Below are 15,186 nucleotides of genomic sequence, written 5' to 3'. Positions count from 1 at the left end.
GAAAGGGTCCCACTCTGTGGTGTTGACGTTATACAGGGAACTGTGGCATCATGACGTGACAAGCGCAGGCCCTCTGAGCCCCTCCCTCATGAAGTTGCCACAGGAGACAGAGCCCTGAGGCTGTTGTCACAGGCTTGGGCTCCAGCAGCTCTGTCATCTGGCACTTCTACCCCCTATCCTCACATTGGATAGTGACGCTGTGACAGTAATATGGCACTGACTTCGCAGAGTCACAAATGGTTTAAACTCCGTAACATGTGTAAATTCGTGTGTAAGTCCCGTGCTCAGCCCGGGAGGGATGGGGACCCGAAAGCACAAGCAAACAGTCCTCTTCCAGCTCAGACTTTAAACTGTCCTCAGGGAACTGCAGCAGACATGCCCCACCCCTCGCTCCCTAGAGGGTTAGAGGTTCAAGGAGTGATTGGTGTTGCCTGTGTGCATGCTGAGCCCTGGGGGCAGGTCAGCCAGGGCGCCCTCTCCTCCTGTCCCCACCATCCTCCTCACCTCTTTCAAGCAGGGTGGGGCCAGCAGGGAGAGGAGCACATTCTGGGGGTCAGGGGGCTCCTGCAAGGACTGCAGGACAGCTGGACTGTGGGATTGGATGGCACCCCTGTCTGCCCCTCTTTGGGGGAGTGCTCTGACCTCACTCTCCCTTCCTATGTGGGAGCCCGTCCAGACTATGCCACCCGAAGGTGAAAGTTTCTTTTCCCCCCACAGACAGTCAGGAAGTGATTCCTTTCCTAACTGGTTCTGGCTAGTCCTGGTAACCCTGAGTCAGCCCTTGTTAGTCAGTTACTCGGGAATCCCCAGCCACCCTTCCCTCCATTGGGAGCTGCTGGGGGAACTTAGATTTTCATGAATCCTGCCCACGCGTGTGCAGCCCTACAGCACAGTGAGCGGGGACCACCAAAGCAAACCAACAAGGACCTGGCTTCGTGAATTCAGAGAGAAGCACCGTTGTGCTGTGTTCCGAGTCTTGTGATCGCATGGAGATGCCCATGTGGATGGGTCAACGGGGTTCAAACACAGGGCAGGTGAGCACGAGAAAGTCAGGGGACTGCTGCTATTATGTTCCTGCGTGTGTGTATTCTTTCTGGTTCTAAACGTCCCCGCTAACAGTCCGGATTACAAACTCTGAACTCCCTGATCTCTTCACTCTGAGTTGTCTCGCGTGTCCATCTTGTCATCTCCATTTATTTCTTATGTCAGATATTCAATGAGTCAACAATACTGCCAGCAAACTATATGTTAGGCAAGGATATTATTGAAAAACATTTGAGCACCAGTACAATAATACAATGTATAAATAAAAAGATGTAAGTTATACTGTGTCTATGTTCTAAATAAACCATGTATTAGAAAACTGCTCACAAATGATGTAAGTTATAGTCTATTTTATTTCTTAAACTATTATAAAAAGTTAGTTGTTGAGATTTAAAAGTATTTTGGGGTGGCACCTGGGTGGCTCAGTCGGTTAAGTGTCTGACTTCAGCTCAGGTCATGGTCTCATCATGGTTAAAGGGTTCGAGCCCTGCATAGGGCTCTCTGCTATCAGCAGGGAGCCTGCTTGGGATTCTGTCTCTCCCTCTCTCCTACCTCCCCTCCCCCCCCCTCAAAATAGGTAAATAACTAAAAAAAATAAAAGTATTTTGGACTGATTTTTTTATACAGTTGTCATTAGCAAAGTGATATGCCATTGTGAGCCCTGGTTGGACAAGCGAGCCCATAAAAAGTTTTCAATGTGTTCCCATTCAATTGTCTTTAATGTAACAGCACATAAACATTATATTGCTCACAGTACTAGATTCTCTTTCACTTTAACTATTACATTAAATATTTTTTTCTGTTGTAATATTGGCTGAAGTTGTTACATATTTAATATCGCTGTAGTTAACTGAGGCACAAATATCATTTGTTATAATGACATTTTTTATTGAGATTAATTTTATTCATTTAATAAATAAAATCTATATAGTTTGGTAAATAATCAGGGTTAATTAAATTAAACTTAAAACTTCTGTATGTGTTTATTTCTTTCAAATGAAATGTGAAATCACATATATTATCAAATAATTGTCTTTCTCTTGATATGGGATTTTTCCTTTTTTTAATTTTTTTTTTAATATTTACTTATTTTTGAGACAGAGAGAGAGCATGAACGGGGGAAGGTCAGAGAGAGAGGTAGACACAGAATCTGAAGCAAGCTCCAGGCTCTGACTGTCAGCACAGACCCCGATGCGGGGCTCGAACCCACGAACTGCAAGATCATGACCTGAGCCGAAGTCGGACGCTTAACCGACTGAGCCACCCAGGTTTTTCTTTAAAATGGTATGTCCTATTACTTTTTTTGAAACATAATATTATGTAGTTTTTCCCCTTTGATTCTTTTATTAATTTTGTAAGTTAATTACTTCTTCCTTTCTCAGATTAATCCAGCTTCTGTAATAAGTAACAAATCTCTCTGGTAAGGCTAAAGACGTAGTGACCTCACTGTTCATAGACAAGTTATTAACGCCAACTCTCTGAAAAAAAGTTTATCTTCCAAAACTTTACCTACTCCAATTGCATGGATGCTTATAAAGTGACCCTAACAGGTTTGATACTATTTCCAGCTGCTGTTGTCATCTTAGCACTGCAGGAGCCCAGACCTGCCCAGTGTCCTGGTTTCCACCCAAATATTCAGATATTATTTAATCTTCTTAGTGTTTATTTATTTACCTGTTGTTTTTATAGCTGACTTTGTGGAAGATAGATACCATCATTATACATTTTATTTATCAATTCTCATACCCAAGAGTACAATTTGATATGCACATTCACTTCATTTAAAATGTTGGGATGCATGGGTGGCTCAGTTGGTTAAGTGTCCGACTTTAGCTCAAGTCATGATCTCGCGGTTCCTGAGTTCGAGCCCCCTGTGGGCTCTGTGCTGACAGCTCAAAATCTAGAGCTTGCTTTGGACTCAATGTCTCTCTCTCTCTCACTGCCCCTCCGCTGCTAGCACTCTGTCTCTCTCTCTGTCTTAAAAATAAGTAAACGTTAAAATAATGCCAAAAGAGGGTCACCTGGGTGACTCAGTCATTTAAGCATCGGACTCTTGATTTCGGTCGAGTCATGATCTCAGGGTCGTGGGATCGAGCCCCAATTCTGGCTCTGTGCTGAGCATGGAGCCTGCTTAAGATTCTCTCTCAAAATAAATAAACACTTTTTTAAAAAGTCAAAAAGCTACCAAAATTGAAATAGAATAATTTTAAATAGTTTTAAAATTTGAGTAGAGTTGACACAGAATGTCACATTGGTTCCAGGTGTACAAGGTAACGTATGACAAGTTCACACATTGTGCTCTCTCCACCACAGGTGTAGCTGCCCCGACACATCCTGTTACGGTATCAGTGACTGTTCCTCATGCTGTGCCTTCTATTCAGTCACTTCTTCATTCCCTAACTGGAGCCTGTGTTCCCGCCCCCCCCCCCTCACCCACTGTCCCAACCCCCACACACTCCTCTCTGGGAACTAACTCAGATGTTCATTTACTGTATAATACGTGTGAATAAAAAGTGTCCTGAAGTAAATATTTAAAGTGATTTATTTGAATTCACATTTCACTGTATCATCCTGAAATCACTGAATACATGACTTACGCAGTACCAAGTTAGAATATCCAGAAATTTCTCTAAAACTTTGTGTGAGACCCTGAACTTTGTGGCCACACTGGCACCATGGGTACACGTGTAACCGTGTCACATCTTGTTTGAGCACTGATGACTACCTTTGATGCACTGGATTCTCAGATCAACAAAACCCTCCTTCTTACACGTCCTCAATTTAGTATTGAAGTGATGAAAACACATTCTCGTGACATAGTTGAAACGACATTGATAATGATTTTTTGCTTGATTTATAAGTTGTCCAAATACTTTCTTATTCTGGCAGACACACAGTTTGCAGCCAGCAGCACAGTGACAGGGACCGCAGTCACATGCCAAAAGACCGCAGTCACATGTCTGTTCACAATCTGGTCACAGCCTTCGTTCACCATGTAAAATGCTCTGCTTCACTGCACAGTAGATAGTGAGACTTCTGATGGCAGTTTTTCCATGTTGGTTGCTCATATCAACCTGTAAAGACTATTATGCAAAGTTTTTCTATTTCAAAGACTTTACTGTGTGAAGTTCATTTATAAGGTTCTTCACACTTTTCTTCCTGATTATTGCTAATTGTTCATTGCATTCTGAGCACTGACAGCAAGCGCTTAGCACAGTCACATTCACACAGGTTTGGAGCATGATTTGCACATAATATTTACATGGTTAGCAAGAGTAAGACATCAGTGAGTTTTGACAAAAATAGCGGAAATCTTTTTTTAATTTTAGAAATGTCAAACAGTGTTTTCTTTGAACTAAATCGTACACAGTCTGGAAGCCATTCCCAAGTGTTATAAGGTTTGTACAGTATTAGATGCTCTGTGACACGACAGGTTGTGATGCATTTCTAGTGCTATGGCTCCCTGTTCCCTCTCAGACCCAGAAGATTCATGATTAGTATATTTCAAGCAATGTTAAAAGGCACTGAAGCTTTGTCACTTCATTCTGTTTATTCTTAGTATTGTATTTACATTCTTGAATCTGTATCTATTGTTTCCACAACAATTGTGGCAGACTGACACGGAAAACAAAGGAAAAGTTGTGCAACATGAGGGTAATGATAAGTTGAAGACTCTCCTAATCTCACAGGGAAAAAATACAACCCAGGTCCTTGTCCAAACTGCCTTCGGATCACGTCTGTCGTGTCACCTCTTCTAGCACACCCAGCCCCCCCGCCTGCCCTGCACATTTTGGACCTCCAGCCCCACCCCAGTCCCATGAGCTTGTTCCTTAAAATACACCCACCTCTCTCTCGATGCACGTATGTTATTGTGTCTGTTTCTCTGAGCACCCTGACTAACACAGTACTGTGAGGGGCACGAAGGATAGGGACCTACAAAAAAGAAAACTCACAGTTGCAATGGAAAGTACAGTGGCAGGTGGTAAATATGCAATCATGTGATGCTCACTGGTCATGGCTGCACGTGAGCAGGAGCTACTCACCTTCCCTGGGGTGCAGCGGGGGTAGGGGGGCAAACTGTCCCTGAGGAAGTAACGTGTCCACAGACACCAGAGGGAGGCCAGACCAAAGGTTGTGGCAGGGAGGTGGGGAGAATGTGCTGCATGAAGGAAGAAGGAGGGATCAAAAGTCCTGGGGTGGGATAGACTAGACTGGGGACAGAACAGGAGCAGGGACTCTGGGACAAGAAGAGCTGAAGGCTGTGCCTTCTCTCGGGGCGTCCCTCCTCCACCTGCACCTCCTCCTACACACTCATCACCTGGATCCTGGGTGACTTCCAGGGCCTTACAACTGTCACATAGCAGAGCTGGAAGGCCCCGGGCCTTGTAGCCTCATGGCTTTGTTCTAGAGATAAAGGAGCTGAGGCCACAGAGGGGAGTGGCTTCCCCAGGAAACAGAGGGTGTGGTGGGTCCGGAAGCCCCTGACTCTGGGGCCAGTGCCTTTTCCACAGTGACAGGGAGGGTGATGTGAAGGAAGCGGACCTTGGTCAGGAGAGCGGTGGGACCAGCAGGGGTTGAGATGCTACAAGATCACACAGGGGACCTGGCAAGGGTCCCATTCCAGGCTCCTCACACTCACTCTGAGCCATAAGAACATTTCTAAATGTCCCCCACTCCTCCTGATGCCTCCACGTCTTCAAGCCCTGCTCAAGATTAGCCTCTTCAGGGCACTTTTCAGATATGGAGGAAGGTTTCTTTTTAGTTCTCTAAATTATACCAGTGCACGATGGGTGTGGGATTTGAATATCACAATCACTTGTGTGAGGAGAGGGGGTCTGGAAGAGTGTTGTGTAATTGTCTTCCTATTCTTTTATGTTGTGTGCCCTACTCTCCTATTACACAACACACACGCACACACGCTCACAACCCTTCCCCACACATGGATAACTAGGTCCTCAGTAAGTACTGGAGCTTCCTCTGAACGCACTGGTTCCTGCTTCAGGAATGCACTGTGTTCAGTACTTCTCCTCAGCTGTGTCTCAGTCACCTCCAGGAGTCCCTGCATTTAGTGCCTTGGGCTCCATGGGTGACCAACCCTTCATCTGCCATGACAGTGAGAAGATGAAGACAAAGTCTTGAGTCCAGGGGTTGATGGAGGAGCCAAGGCATTTAGACGACAAGACCAAGTTCTTCACAAGCCAGAGGAAGAGTAACCACGTAAATCTGAGAAATGTGCAGCGATACTACAACCAAACCACGGAGCACAGTCTGAACAAAAAGTCCCAAGAAAACAGGCAGGTTGGTGCCAGGAAGAAAGCAGAAGGCGCCGTGCAGACGACATCAGCCCAACCCCCAGGGATCTGAGACCCTCTCCTCAGGAATTCCCCTAGTGGCAGCTGGGGCAGGCAGGTGTGCACAAGCTGTCACTGGAGAGTGAAGGCGGCTACAGTCTGGTCAGAGGGGCAGGGTCTTTGTATCATTGATTGATTAGCTAACTGACTAAGCCAACTCAGTTGGTCAGGAACACTTCTTTAGGTCACTGTAGGTTGGGCACCAGAAAGGATGACCTACTGTTTGACCTCATAGAGCTTACAATTAAGATGGGGAAGCAGCCATACTTCTGTGATCGCGTTATTGAGCTTGTGAGGCACACTGAGAGATCCTGAAGACAGGTACCTCCTTAGATGTCAAATGAAAAGTAGAGAAATGGTCACAGAGTCGATAGGCCAGACACCTTATTGAGAAGGGAAAGTGCCATGAATGATGTGGAACTTTGTGTAGAGTCTGATGTGTGTGTATGATTTGAGTTGATGGGAGAGGGGTGGGGTTCCAACAAGGAGAGGTTAGGGTGGGCAAGGTGTGGGGTGAAAGTGGACAGAGTGATTTCAGGGCATAGGTTATAGTTTAATAATTTCCAGTTAGTGTCATGAGAACTTAACATATGAAACAGTTAGTGAAGGGCCTTGCATGTTGAGTCAAGGCATAAACCAGTGAGAAGCACAACTAAAGCTGAAGAGGGAGGCTGCTCAGATTTTACCATAGATCCGTACAGGATCATGAATTCAACAGTTTGCCAGATGGTTTTGTTACAGGCACCGAGAGTCCTACCTTCTAAGGGCTCACAGCATAGGAGGAGAGAGACATTGTGCAGTGAAGTTTGGTACTGTGTGTAAGTAATGGACCAGGATCTTTTGTAAAGCTTTCTCAGAAAGTGAGAACGAATCTAAAAAGAGATGCTCCTATGATTCTCATCATGTAGGAAATGACAAACATTTTACGAGCTGTGTGCAGGAACTGTCCGAGGACCAACGTATATCTTTCTTTTATATCACAAGATCATAGTCTACAGGGTGAATGTTCCCTGCAGAGCAGCCCGGTGGGGCGGTGCAGGGACAAAAGCTGGAGGGCCTCGGCTGGCATGCTCTGCCCTGACTGACACTGCCTAGTCCTGGAGAGGAGTTGGGCAGGCCCCCAACCCTGCAGTTCACTGTGACTGGGGGCTCCAGGAGGACACAGGACGGTGGGCGGTGGCAGGATGGATAGGACAATGACAACCACCTGAGTTTGGACATGGACCTCTGCCATCTGTGGTCGTCTCATCATTGCCCACTATCCTGGCACAGATGGGAGGCCAGTAGGCATCATGGTTTGTAGTAGATGCTTTAGAAGACCTTGCCTTAGCCCTCCCTGTTTTGTCTACCACAGACCCTACCAGAACACATATGACCCACCACCCCCTCTCTGACTGTCAGGTCACCCTGATGTATGGTGTGCCCTGGGCTTCTACCCCGTACATATCACCAGTGTGCCAAGGAGCACCAGACCCAGGACAAGAAGCTTGTGGAGACCAGGCAGAAGAGGATGGAACCATCCAGAAGTGCTTGGCCACTGTGCTGTCTTCTTGAGAGGAGCACAGATTCACATGCCATGTGTAACTTGAAGGACTGCGTAAGCCCATCACCATGAGACAGGATTAGGGAGGGATGAGAAGTGGAACCACATATCAGGGAAACAGGAGCCCTTCTAGAGACTTGCAGCAGAGTCCAGGCACAGAGACACCCCTCACGTTTCCTTTACTCCTCAGATCCATTTTCCCAGCCACTATGCTCATCGAGAGGGCATCTGCTGACCAGGTTCTCCTTGGAGCTCTCATCACTGGGGTTGTTTGAGCAGCAGTTTAGATGGTCGGAAGTAGAGTTGCTGGAGGTGTGCTCTAGAACAACAAAAACTCGGGTGGGGAAGAGGTCCAGGTTTCTTCCTTCTGATCTAGAACTTCCTAACCTCAGTGTTCTGTTCATTCTGAAGGTAATGTGGCAACATCCTTCTGTGTAGCAAAGCCTGGGGTGGGGGGTGGGGGACAACCAGGGTGGGAGAGCAGTCAGAAGAAGGTGAGAGGCTGAAGACCTGCTGGACCCCCAGAGTCCCAGTACCAGGTGGGCAGTGCACATGGCTGCCGCTGGATTCCAGGATCTCAATCTAAGGTCACATCTCCCACTCACTTAGGAGAGCTCCAGGAGCAGGCATGCTGAGATCCAGAAAGTACCAGAGTCCCTAGGGAGTGGGATTCTTTCTAGTGAGACAAATATTCTCTGGTTTTTCTCCCTCAAGACACTAAAACTTTTAAAAAGATGAAGTGGGAGTCAGCCAGACCCCAGTTGAAATGGCAAATGTGAAGGGAGTGCGTTATGTGATTGTGTGTCTGTCTCTCTGGGTGGGTTCACAATCCCATGGAAATGTGTATGGGTATTTGTGTATGGAAGTTTGTATAGATGTGTATAATTGAACATATATATGGGAGAGAGAGAGAGAGACAGCACCCATTGCTCTGAGGATTCCTCAACTGTACCTCCACACTGGCCATTTCATGGTTGCCTCACCACCACCCCATGGGATAACATGACAGAACAGCTCTTCATCTGCAGGAAGTGAGAGGGGCTCAGGCTGATGAGTGACAGGAAGAACTGGTACTTGTCATGTAGGAGAAAGAAAACAGGAGCTACATTGGTGGGACTCTCTTCCTCCCCAGAGTTCTGGTTTAAGGGATTTGCATGAATTGAATCATTTCAACCTCATAATAGTCCCATGAGATAGGGAAAGCTATCAATTCCAATTTACAGGCAAAGAAATCAAGATCACTTAGAAGTTAAGTGACTCAATTCACTGAACGATGATTCTAACAAAACAGACTCCTGAGCCCAAGAGCCCACCGTTTTTTGTTTGTTTTGTTTTGTTTTTCATTCCTGGAACTGTTCACCTGCTGCATTAAGAGTCACCTCATTTTGTGGCTCTGACAGCTTCTCCTCCTCCAGCACTGAGTCTTGTGAAGGGTATGCATTTCTCACAGTCCCTATAAGTAAGTCCATGGGGTTTGAAGTGACAGAAGAGTTGGTTCTACATTGGCTGATGGAGTTCGTTTGCTGCAGATGGTGGGAGAGAGGGTCACACCTGGGCTGTACAGAGTCCACGGTGTGTGCATCTGGGCTGTGAGGTGGGCTGTCCACAATGCTGAGGGGGAAAGACCAGCTATAGGGGGTGGGGCAGAGTTTCTTCATCACTGTTCTATTCACAGCCCAAAAGCACAGCCCTGTGCAGGCCTGAGAGACACGGGGGTGGCCATTCATGTCCTTCTAATCCCTGCTGTCCCTGTCTTCTCTGTTTCTAAGTGACCTCCTGGTGATACCTGCTCTCCAGGGTGAGAGGTGAGGCCAAGTTTAGCCTCACTCTCCTCAAGGTACTTCCTCCTATCCTGCCTTTCCTCACTCATGGGGCCTCCCAGATGCAGGGAGAGCAAAGAACTTGACATTCACGTTGTAAAGAGAAAACAGGATGTCTGTCTTCAAGAAATGGAAAGCCTGCCTTTGGGGGAGGACTGAGAGTTCCCTTGTTGGTTGGGCTGGGGGTGCTGGATGTAGGCAGAAGGCTGAACTCAGTGTCTGGTCTTTCTAATGCAGCTGCTGGCCTCAGCAAAGCTTGTAATTTGAGCAGATAGTAGAAAACTGGCAAGGTGGTATATGATCCAACATCACCACTGCCACATTTCATTGGTTAGAGGATTTTCCAGGTCCCACCCACACTCAGTGGGAGGAGACTCCTCAAGGCCAGTGGACCAAAAGGTGGAGCCATTGGGCTTTATTATAGAATCTGTGTGTATGAGGGTGTTCCAGTTGACAGATGGCAGGAATGGAGGGTAGCACATTCTCTATACTGGGTGGATTCATACACAGGTGCACAATCACTGAACAAGATGATTATAACTCTGAGTGCCTCATTGGAGAAGAGAACTGTACAGCTGAGCTGTGTTATCAAAGCAGAGTGCTAGATACAAGATTCACATTATCATTTGGAAAGGTCTGTCTCACCTTTGTCGAGCCTAAGAGGTCATCCTCTCTGAACATATCCCCCTTGACTTGTCAGACCTTCCAAACCTCTAGGAAAGCACCATCACTAAACTGAACTTTTTCTTTTTGCTTTCCTGTGTCATGCTCCCAGGCAAATCCTGGTCTCCCACTATTTCTTCCAGTTTGCCACATACAGGATCCCACAAAGTCACTTCTTGTGATTCCACTTTATTGGTTTCTTTCCCTTCATCCATTTTCTTTCTTAGTAATTTTTTTTTTTTGTATTGATGAGTCAGTTACACAAGAAAGTTAGTATTCTCTACCTAAACCTTTTCACTAATTTTTGGACAAAATGGGCAGATTCTCTTTCCAAGTCTCAGCTCATTCCCACACTGGGACAAGACACAGAGGTAGGGTTCCTGGAAAGTCAGGGATTGGCACAGAAGCTCATCAGAAGGAGACATTTATGTCACAAGGTATGTACCTGCATCTTCTTTTTGTCCCTAGCATGTGGCACAACACAAGGCCCACATTAGGCACCAAAAAGCTTCTGTCTGGAGGTTATGTCCCAGAACTCATTATAATAGTTGCATTTACCAGGTTATTCACCCCACTGTGAATTCCTTTTTATTTCTGTAACTTAGCCTAGCGGAGAGCTGACCATCTATTACTGCCTAATATCTGTCTGCTAAATGAGGTAGGCTTTCTTGGTAATTCAAAATTCATGTCACCTGACTGAGACATGCACAAGATTTAAAAACTTTATATAACATAAAGGAGTACAGAGTGAACAGTAAATTTCCTCCTCCATCCTATCCATTTTTAAAAATTTAAGTAGAGCAAAAATCATCCTTATTCCATAGTGATAGAGTTTCATGGGAGTACAGGGTCACTCATATTAAAAACAGATCGATTCACCAGCTTCCCTTGAGGCTGTGTTTGTCTGTGTGACTACATTCCGGCCATCGTGGTGAAGCAGAATGAAGTAGTAGGTGTTGCCCTTAAAGGAAGGAAACTTCCTCTTTTCCTGCTTTCTCTACACTGCACATGGACCATGGACATGGTCTTAGGTACTCTGGCTCATGCTAATAAGGGCAACTTGCCAAGTCACAGGAAGCTGCATGCCTGGATAGCCTTGTGGGGCAGAGATACCCTCACAGCCCTGGATGGCTTGACTCACTCATGGGAGACACATAGAAGCTGCGTCCCGTTCATCCTACTGGGAGCTGGATTTCTGCTGCACACGACTGAACTAATACATACAGAGGGAGGAGGACTTCCAAGAGTGGGTGGCCATGGTGGTCTGTTCTGGAGATGAGCAGAGATATATAAACAGGGTGCACCAGTGTGGACTCCTTGGGACAGTGTCCTGGGTTGGAGGAAGGGAGATCTGGGCCACACAGATGACTGGGGCATCACAGGGAAACTAGAGACTATTCTCCTCCTTATTTTGTGGCCATGGGGCTGCCCTGGGGGCGTGTTTGGCTCCCCAGGTAACACCTTTGGGAGGCTTTGTTTCTTCCCTGGTCTTCCTGTCCTGTTTACAGAGTTCACCTGTCCTTCCAGCCACAATGACCATCACTGCTGGTGACCTTTTTCCTCCTCCTCATGCCATCTGATGGCAGTGGCTGTAGAGGTTGAGGTCTATAGAAGAACCCTTCAGGAGGGAAAGGAATGCAGGGTCATTTGTCATTGGGTTCCATCAGAAACCCCTACTTCCCCAGCCTGGCTTGACGGCCCACCTGGACACACTTGACTCCAGGTCCCTCATGTCTTGTGCCTGGTGATCCCAGATATACTTTGTATGACTTCACCTTATTCTATTTGTTACCAGCAAGTCACTATAACCAGCTTCTGTTCCCACAGTGGCTGTCACTCAAGGGCATGACTACAAGAGAATGGGCACTTTGGAGTCATCTTAGAGTCTGCCTACAACAGGGGTGACTTTCAGAAACACCTGAATGCATGGCCTCTCACAGGGCTATGGCCAGGAATGCAGACTGGTATAAATGAACATGTACAAGGGTGCTAGTGTTCACTCCCCAGGAATCCAGATCAAAATCATGATGCCAACGTTGTTGCAGCTGGATACGGCCTAAGGTTCCACCACTTAAGTAACCACATAGCAGACTCTGACTCAGGATGTGGAGACAGGGAAGCTGGGACAGTGCTGTTGCATTTGGGACAGGCGATGTGCTCCTGCCAGGAGCAGCAGCGACAGCAGTCCTCACCTCATGGTCTAGTGGTGTGGACAATGGCATCTGTTACCAGCACCACGGACAGTGGTTCCTATTTGGGCCTTGACCTAGGGTGGGACTATGGATTCTCCTCCTGGCCCTTGGCCTCAGGGTGTTCTGTGGCCTTCCCTGAAATAAATGATGCATAATACTCTAACTAAATATATACATAATACATATTTCCCTATAAATATGTATACTCATAATATACAAATATAATTTGTTTTATACTTCATATATTTATCTTAAAAGACATTTTAGTATGTATTACGTATAATTTATATTTTATATTACATATTTAAATTTTATATTTATATTTCTCCCTGACTATATGTATATACATATATATATTTCCTTATAAATATACATTGTTTCAGTTAAAACAACTTGGACGCTGTTGTTTAAAACAAAGAGTGAGGATCTGTGAAGGAATACTTGTAGAGAGCAAGGATTCAGTACTTTTTTCCACTTTCATGGAGATAAAATTGATATACAACATCTTATAAGTTTAAGGGCACAACCTTTTGATTGGATACATTTGTATACTGCAAATGATTACCACCATAGAGTCAGCTACACCTGCATATGTCTCAGTAACCTGTGTGTGTGTGTGTGTGTGTTGCAAACATTTAAGATCTATCTCTTAGTATCTCAGAGTTTTATGTTGAGCCTATAACCACTTCCTCTATCTGCCACCTGATGTGTCCCATGGGAGAGAAACTGTGTTTCTCCCAGATATCCCAAGATATCTTGCATTTTTCTTCCTAAAAAAAAAACAAACCATTTAAATGTGAATGTAAGACTCCTTCCCACAATGAGGGTTCTCATCAATGACTTCAGTGGTCCTAGTGGAACCCCAGGATTGCTTGTGGCTTTGTTACAAAATACCCAGGCATCTCCCCTGGCCCATAATCTTAAGAGTGTATGTATGTGTGTTGGGGCACCTGGGTGGCTCAGTTGGTTAAGCGTCTGACTTCGGCTCAGGTCATGATCTCACCGTTCATGAGTTCAAGCCCCACATCAGGCTCTATGCTGACAGCTCAGAGCCTGGAGCCAGCTTCAGATTCTGTTTCTCCCTCTCTCTCTCTGCCCCTCCCCTGCTCACACTCTTTCTGTCTGCCTGTCTGTCTGTCTCTCTCTCTCACACACAAGTAAATAAACATTAAAAAAAAAAAGAGCGGGTTGTGTGTGTGTGTGTGTCAGGGAGAGGGGAGGGCAGGAAACACTACTTAATAAGCCCCACAGGAGAGGCTGAGGCACAGCCACGTGGGAATCCTGCTTTACGTGCTTGGTGCTCAGTGTGTGATCTGAAGACCAGAAGCAGCACCAACCTTGTTATAAACCCAGAATCTCATGCTTTACTCCAGACCGTCTAGCTCTTCCTAAGTCCAGGAAATTCCAGTGCACACTGAAGTCTGGGTCTTCCTGGAGTGTGTGCCTTCTAGGTGCAGAAGCAGAACTGTTCAGTATGTGCGTGTGCTCTGATCAGCTTGCTTAGCACTGAGGAGTCCAGGGTTTGGTCCTGTTCCTTTCTCTTCTGTGGCCATCAACCCTTTGGTGACTTCATCTATGCTGAAGGCTCTAAACATCATTTATATGGTGTCACCTCCTACATCTATTTCTTCAACATAGATATTTCTCCCGCCCTGCACTCTATATCCAGCTGCCAATTTCACTTTCATTTCTAATAAGCACCTCAGATTCCACATTCCTAAATTGGGTGCCTGTGATGCTGCTTCCCCAAATGTCCTACTTCCAGAGTCTTCCTGGTTCTCACAGAAGGCACTCCACATTTCTACTTGCAGTCTGAAATATTGGATGCCGTCCTCCTCACACCTCAGAATTAATGCATTAGGAAATGCTGCAAAGTCCATCTTTAAATACATCCAGAACACAGTCACTTCCTATTACTCTCCCTCCTCACACCCCAGAGCTCCAGCCGACATCCCCCTCCTGGACACTGCACTAGTTTCCCTCAGTTTCCCTACTGGTTTCTCGCCCTGCACCTCTTGATTCTGCACAGCAGCAAACAGATGCTTCAAAAGAGAAGTAGTACCAGGTGGAACATCTGATCTAAACCATCTGGTGGCTCCACATCTCAGAGAAAACTCAAAACCCTTCTAATCCTAAGGTCTAGACATCTGACTGCATTTCACATGCTCTCTGCTCCAGTCACAGTGGCCTCTCACCCTTCCTTGAACAAGGACACGCTCCTGCCCTAGTGCGTGTGCCTGGAGGTTCCCCTGCCTGGAAAGAACTCCCTGAGACATGTTCTTCAACAATTCCGTGTGTCCTGCACATCTCTCAGAGGTCAGCTTCCCAGTGAGGCTCCCTCTGATAGTAAAGTAGCCACCTTCCCTGGCCCAACACAGGTAACTCTGGGTCAGCTTCCTTCAAAGCCCTTCCCAACTTCTAACACACACACACTTCCCTTATTTACTAGCACATATTCTGTCCCTTACTACCAGAACATATCCCCATGGGGCCGGAAAATTCTGCCTGTTTTTACATCACTGAAGTGTCTTAGATGCTACAATAGTGTTCCTGTATCTGACACTCAATTATCA

The 15,186-nt window shown here is 46.1% G+C and overlaps 1 long non-coding RNA gene across 1 annotated transcript in view; it reads right to left on the bottom strand.

Moving 5' to 3' along the window:
• The window catches only part of LOC109261323 (uncharacterized), a 57,439-nt gene extending 47,510 nt beyond the window's left edge, over nt 1–9,929 (bottom strand). Inside the window, exon 1 of the long non-coding RNA XR_008423117.1 lies at nt 8,111–9,929. This is a non-coding gene — a long non-coding RNA (uncharacterized LOC109261323). The remainder of the gene's footprint in view (nt 1–8,110) is intronic.
• Between the last annotated feature and the right edge of the window lie 5,257 nt (nt 9,930–15,186).

The sequence above is a fragment of the Panthera pardus genome, unplaced genomic scaffold (genome assembly GCF_024362965.1).
Source record: "Panthera pardus isolate Hobbes unplaced genomic scaffold, ASM2436296v1 HiC_scaffold_17, whole genome shotgun sequence".
Taxonomy (NCBI): domain Eukaryota; kingdom Metazoa; phylum Chordata; class Mammalia; order Carnivora; family Felidae; genus Panthera; species Panthera pardus.
The sequence above is the reverse complement of the archived record's forward strand: the minus strand, read 5'-3'. Positions and strand labels throughout refer to the sequence as shown.